The sequence below is a fragment of the Pavona decussata genome, unplaced genomic scaffold (genome assembly GCF_977016875.1).
Source record: "Pavona decussata unplaced genomic scaffold, jaPavDecu1.1 SCAFFOLD_174, whole genome shotgun sequence".
In the NCBI taxonomy this organism is placed as follows: domain Eukaryota; kingdom Metazoa; phylum Cnidaria; class Anthozoa; order Scleractinia; family Agariciidae; genus Pavona; species Pavona decussata.
In genome coordinates this window covers 1,887,157-1,894,845 of record NW_028145585.1, presented here as the reverse complement: position 1 = coordinate 1,894,845, position 7,689 = coordinate 1,887,157, and positions in this window count along the sequence as shown.

Genomic DNA, 7,689 nt, shown 5'->3' with positions numbered 1-7,689 from the left:
CGGTTGGGAAAGGCAACCATTATTTAAAGAAAACATAGATCATCACAATTTGTTTGCCCCGTCTAAACGCGACGCGTCTCCGTCATGACGTAGCCTCTTTTAACACATCGCATGCACCTCTTATTCCCAGCCATGCCTGCCAATCGCGAAACCAGGGCATCTGGCGAAAACATTTTTTTTTTTTTTCATAATAGTAAGAAAAAGGTTTCCTGCCATTCTAACTGAATCATTTCAGTATTAACTAAAACTGTATCCCTCTACTACTGACTCGTTTTCTCCTTTTCATTCCAACCAGTGCACATTTTGAGATGCCGCCGGAATTCCAAACCAGCATCTTCACTACATGTGCTAAGGGTTTGTATCAAGAAATCGATATTTCGTTCTCTCTTTGACCGGCAACAGCCTCATGGAGCAGTTCTCGGAATGACGGCATTTTTCTTTCCCTGCTCTCAATTTTTTTCAAATCTCTTTAACAACATTTCTAGTTCTTAATGGAAGACTGAAATGTTGTTCTCGGAGCAATCCCATTAGAAAGCAATTCTGGCTATCAATCCACTTCTGCACTTTTATGACAATTTTATTGGGCAACACACAGTTAAAAAAAATATGAACATATATATACATGGTACTGATGAGAGTTTAAAAAAGGGGACAGGGGAGAGAGGGTCACTAAGACCCATGCATGGCGTCCACCCAGAAAAACAGAAAAAGGAAAATAATCATCTTTTTACAAAATTCAAAATATATAAGAAGTAAGATAAAAACTGCAAGCTGCATAAGAGTCTAATAATTGTGGCATGATTTCGGTCTCATGGCAACTGCATTATCTGTAACAAGTTCCCATAATGCGTGTGCCAGTCAGGATAATTTCCCTTACTTTATTTAACACTGGCTATCATAATGATTGATAAAATTGCATTATACATCTTCGTTGTATTATCTTAGCATGCCTTACGGTGTGAGTAGCTTTTAGTTTTTAATTTCGTTATTTATTTGCGCTGTAAATATCGTAGGTTTAACGTTTGTAGTAAAGTAGTAATGTTGATTATTTTTAGTATAAGAGGATCCTATGGTAAATCACTTGTTGTTTTTATACAGTAAAGTTAGCATCTTCATTAAAGATTATCAACATTCATTCACAATGTTGCAAGAAAGCTAAATAACCAGTCGTTTTGCCACAACTGAGAAATTTAGCTTGTCGACTCACTTCGGAAGAATCGTTTATTCTTTACATGCAAACAACTTGTAAAGAAAACGCAATAAGACAACTCAAAACAACGCAGGGAAACCTTCTTCAGTCATTCTTCAGATGCTTGGCACGAAAACGAGTTCTAATAAAACTTGTTCATTTGCTATCAACGTTTAGTTAGCTTTTTGTTTTACAAATTTCATTATACTTATTTTAAATTAATGTAGTTTCTCTTGACCTAGCATTACTCCGTTCGTGACAGGTCCTCAAACTCAGATATTGAGCGATTGTTTCGATAAAATTTAGAGGACCAAGCATTTGATATCTCGCGTCATCAAAATGCCCACCCTGGTAGCAGAGCCTTTCTTTTGCTTACTCGATTTTGGCGTTCTCAGTAAAGAAAACGACAAAAGGAGGCTCTGCTCGCAGGGTGCAAAATGCCCAGTGTTTCTTTATAAGTTGCGAAAACTGAATCATGCAAGCCATTTCAGTTGGGCGTACTCTGAATACACTTAATCTACGCCTTTCTTTATCCTTTAGAATTAAAATGAAGCGATTAAAAAAGTCGGTAATGCTTGTGCAATCGCTTTAGAGTAGCACAATACAGCCGCGCAACGTTACGATTCATTAGAACTCCCTGTGTATCGGTCTTCTATATTTAAAGATATGTTATGGGACAGAAACAGCAAATAGACAGGAGTCATACAGACGGTAATGAAGATGCCAGGAATCTAAAAAGGCCTAATTGATTCGAGTTTCAACAGGGCTAGTCTTTCCCAGTTGAAATGAAAACTGCTCCCGTAGTTACATTTTTGCAATACTTTCACAAGTATGTAGCCGGGAATTGTCCGTCCACGAAAAAAAAAAACATATCTTTTATTCAACACATTTGGGAAGTTCTTAAAACGTCAATTAACTTATAAGCCTAACGTCCAGCGTTCATTTTAATCAGTCATAGATAAGTTATTGGGCGCAAACAAACTAAACAGACATTCTTAATGGGTGAGACGACAGTACGTCTGCATTATGTAACCCGTTATTTCGATTTTGCCTTACCTTAGTATTCCTGAGGGTTCCACTCGATCAATCGATTTCAAGGACGTACGTTACTTCCAATTAACTTTTAGTTACACAGTAATCAACAGGTTAGCACGGTAATAAAGTGAAACTAGGCAGCGATTCTCAAACTGCGCGTTCAACTCGTTTCAATTGACGCTTTATTGAGGAGAACCAAGAGAACATAAGGGGGACAGAGAGGGAAACTAGGGGCGTTGGCTGGGATATGTGAATTTCAATTATTTTATTTTTAGACAACGTCTAAACGGAAGTCGGTTTCCCGAGACGTCCGCAAACGGTCAGTGTGACGTCACGGGAAGTCATCGGAGCGTGCTATCGTCGCATTCTGTAATGGCGGCAGTTGAATATTCACTATGGCATGCCTAAGTGGCATTTACAGGCGTCTAGATACGTTTGCGGACGTCTCGGGAAACAGGCTTTCGTTTTCACGATGTCTAATAATAGCTTAAGTGAAATTCACATATCCCAAGGGCTATACTGGGGGTCTCCCTCTCTGTCCCCTTATTTTCTCTTGGGAGAACTCAGTGGTGCGAGGCCGTAACCCAGTGGGTCAAGGTATAAATACTCCTTACTGAGTGCGCGCCATGTTTTCAATGACGTTTTGAGAATTTGACATTTTATCAAGCGAGTGCATAAGATATTTCTTAGTTGATGAATATTTTGGCCATTGTTTTCCTTAAGATATCAATTATTGATGTCCGCAGCTCGGTTGATTTAAGTTTCTTTCTTTTTTTTTTTTTCGTCGTGTACAAATGAAAGCTGCTGTTTTCTATCGCATCGTATCCTGCTGTATTGCATCAGATTAACGTAGAGGGATTTTTACAAATAGATTTGGAAATCTAAAAAATTACGCGTTTGCTTTGTTTTCTGGCTAGATGGCGCTGTCAATCACTAGTTTTCAAATTACTTCATCAGTCAATGATCAAATCAAGTTCTATCCAATCACACAGAGCGGCGATGAATGCTTAATCAAGCCGCTCAACCGTAATACAAAATAACCTTTCTGAAATGAAGTTAAACTAATTATAACTATATGAGAATTTTAATTCATGCAGGAGCTTTTGCACCCTTGTCGGTTAAGAACGGGCAACCATTATTTAACGAACACATAGATCATCCCAATTTGTTTGCCCCGTTTAAACGCGACGCGTCCCCGTCATGACGTAGCCTCTTTAACACATCGCATGCACCTCATATTGCCAGCAATGCTTGCCAATCGCGAAACCAGGCATCTGGCGAAAACATTTTCTTTTTTTCATAATAGCAAGAATAAGGTTTCCTGTCATTCTTAAATCATTTCAGTATTAACTAAAACTGTATTCCTCTACTACTGACTTGTTTCCGCCTTTTCATTCCAACCAGTGCACATTTTGAGATGCCGCAGGAATTCCAAACTAGCATCTTCACTACATATCCTAAGGGTTTGTATCAAGAAATCGATATTTCGTTCACTCTTTGTCCGGCAACAGCCTCATGGAGCATTTCTCGGAGTGACGGCATTTTTTTTCACTGCTCTCAATTTCTCAAATCATTTTAACAACATTTACGGTTCTTAATTGAAGACTGAGCAATCCCATTAGTAAGCAATTCTGGCTATCCACTTCTGTACTTTTATGACAATTTTATTGGGCTACACACAGTTAAAAAAAAATGTATGTCGAACATATATATGGTAGTGATGAGAGTTTAAAAAGGGGAAAGGACGCGAAAGGGACACTTAGACCCATCCATGGCGCATCAGGGTCTCCTCTTCTCTTCACTGGTGACGAGATTGTGTTTACCCTTTTTCTCCATTCGTAACCAAGACAACAGAACCTCTGACTGTATTCTTGTAGGACGAGAAGGACATGACGTGGAAGTTTGCGAGGACCCGTATCTGGATGTATTATGTTAGTGAGGTCAGTCCCCTTACACCGCCATTTAACTTGGTACCCGTGAAGAAAGCTGCCTCCGGAATCCACTGGCTTGCTAGACGATACCACTGGATTAACAAAGTGAGCATACATGAACTGAACACCGTACTATGGCCAGCGCCACTTTTTACTAGAGATACCTGGGTTACCAGGAATTTCTAGTTGGTTACCTCGTGAAGCTGATAAACTGCTCTTTTGTAAAATATATAGTAACAGACCAAATGACTTGAAAAAAGCTTTAGCATATAAAACAACTTTATGGGTCAGTTATTAAAGTTTAGACAATGTGTCACAAAACCACGTTATAAACAGTTATATCTAAACATCGTCTGCTGCTGAGAGCAACAAGAAGGCTTGCATCCCAAACTAGAAAACTATTTATCTACCTTAAATAAACCGCTTATAAACAGGTTTGAAGGCCCAAAGGTCCCCAAGAAGAATTGATTAGATATGTCCCCAGCTTCGTCCACACGTTCCCGTTTTCGTTTGAAAACGCAACTTTTTCTTTACGGATTAGTCTTCCGTCGGCTCGGCGTATCTGGTGTAAACGATCACCGAAAAAACAACTTTAGTAAAAGCGATCACATGCAGAAATTATTTAAATCGCCGTTTTCGTGTTTCGTGTAAACACCAGAAAACGGAACTTTTCTCAAACAATGGCGTCTCGAGATCGAATTCCACGGATATCATTTGCGAAAAGTTCCGTTTTCGGTGAGCGATTTCATCGGATACGTGGGAAAAAAATAAAACAAAAAAATCGCTTGCGTTTTCAAACGAAAACGGACAATCGGGATGAGCAAATACCATTCAAAAAAGATACATGTATGTAGAGAAATTTTTAAAAAGGAGAAAGGCTTTTGCGTTTTTAAACAAAAACAGATACGTGTAGACTGGGCCTTAATACCCTTAGCCGATGGAGACCTACATATCTCCGAGAAAAAAATAATAATAAGAAAATGCCAGCTCTAAACGAAACTACCAGCTTGGAAACAAAATTTTTCATTCGATATGATCGTTAGACTGTCAAACAGTTTATGAATAATTAAGATGGGACATTATATCACCTAGACTTAATTAATTTGTTTCTATTTTCTCTGTGTTGTTTCAGAATTAAAACATATAAATTAGTCTAATAACCTCACAATCTGTTGCTTTCCTTTCAAGCGCCGAGTGGTTATGAAAAATCTTATCCACCGTTATTTATCCGGAAACAAAAAGGCCTCAAAAGAGGAAACCATTGAGGAGATCCCTCTCCCGGACGAGCTACAAACCGAGGGACACAGTGAAGACGTCTCTTCCCCGTATGAGATACAAAACAAACTGATGGAGGTCAAAAGGACACTGCAGACACTGCAATTCGCGGTGAAGCAGTTCCAGGCTCCGACGGTAAGATACATACAGAAGGATGTACAGGCACCCTCTCCTTTGTCAAGTTGGTGATGATGTAATCCGCCCTGCAAAATCTGCGGGGGATGTCAGATACGAGCCCCAGGATCCATTCATTCATTTTCCCATACAATCTCGACTCCAATCTGAGAGTCTGTTCTTTCTACGTCGAACGCAGCTAGTGTGACCGATGATTAGGAAGCGCGTTCGAGGCGGGGCTTCTCAATATGTTTCACAGTAACTCAGACATTTTCTTTGACAACTCAAGATTATTATTTTGCAGGGTAAGAATGGTAACAAAACGATGAAATGAGAAAATTTCAAGAGTAAAAACTTCATATTGGAGCTTTATGAAAATGATAGAAACGTAGTACAGCTAGTTTGCGTGACGAGCAACTTATATCTGAATTTGTAAAATAAATTGTGTTTGTTGTTGTTGTAGTTTGCCCACGAATCTTTTAAGAATGACTAAATAAATGCATCTAACTTTTTCTATTTGATAACTACGTTCAAACGCAAATGTACAGCGTAAATTTACTTCCGGTTAATATTCGAATTTGAATCGCTGTTGTATGAAAATGTTTGTCTTCTTATATGACAACTAGAAAATTGGATGTTATTGGTCAAAGCTAAGTTCAAATCGGGTGATGCCTTTGTAGGGGCGTTTCCTGTCCATGCATGTTGTGCCGTGGTCAGTTTAGCATTAGTGCCATTGAAATGTGGGATATACATTGTTAGCCCTGTAATACAAGTGACATTTGAAAACTTCTGTCAAACTTCAAACACCAGCACCTCCATGCAAATCTACACCTGACCTGCAATCAGTACGAATTGTTCTACCATTCAAGGAACAAAAATCAGCTGACTCTGTGCGCAAACAGTTGAAGGATCTTGGTAAGCTGTTAAACATCGACTTATGCCTGGTCTTCATCTCTCGGAAAAGTTGGAGAAGATCTCAAACACAAAGAAATCAAGCCCGCGTTGATCAACGAACAATCAGTTGTTTACAAATTTGAATGTGGCTGGTGTGATGCTAGCTATGTTGGTTACACGCGCCGGCATCTTTACCAACGAATCGATGAGCATAAAAGATCTGGATCAATATTCAATCAAGTCAACATCCATCAAGAACAATAACATCTAATATGTTTCACAGTCTTAAGGAATGCCCCAGCAAATTTGATTGTCTTCTCTACGAAATGTTCCTTATTCATGAGCAGAAACCGTGTCTAAATAAGTCAAAGTGACTCGATAAAAGCAAAACTCTTCACCTAGCCTCAAGGGACTTGAACTTGAACATTAATATTCTTGTTATCTGTTGAAAATTGTATTTTGACCTGATGATGGTGTCATGAAAACACCGAAACGTTGTAAATATGATTCTACCCGTAATTTTCATAATCAAATCGATCACTTTATCATGCTTGATAAAATTTTAAAAAAAAAATAAAAACTAAATATTGAGAGCCAGTATTTTTAATAAAGTTCAGTCACATAATTTTTTTCTCTTGTTCAGAGTTGTGCGTAGAGCAACAGGGTTTTTTCCCACAGGCGCTCTCAGAATGAGTGTTGCCACCAAGCTTAAAATGTAGTTAGAATAGAAACCAAATGCAATTTATACAAAGTGGTAGGAAACTTTATTGTACATTGACGAGGAAAATTAATACCGTTACCCCAGCATCCCCTTTGCCATAGAATCTGGTATCGATATTAAAAAAGTTTAAATTCAAAGATTAAACGAGTAAACATAGAAAACAAATACTCAAGGAACTTGTACATCTGTATGTTCGTTAAGACTAATAACATTGGGCCATACAATTAATCAAAATTAAAATAATGCATTTAGTGTGTATGTACACTCCCTCTGTAAACAAATGGTTACAGAGATTTTATATTCGTCTGCAATGGCGTAATTCATTCACCCTTTAAGCCCCAGTATCAACAAACATACTCTCCTTACTATTCTTGATACATTTCTTATGATACTGGTTGGGAGAATATGTTTCACATTCGGGAATGGATTGAGTAGTGACTGTTTGTAAAGAGAAATTATCAGCTGCTCGCTAGAGGGACTTAAAGGCTTAAAAATCTAACTACGGATAATATATCACAACTTGTTTCCTC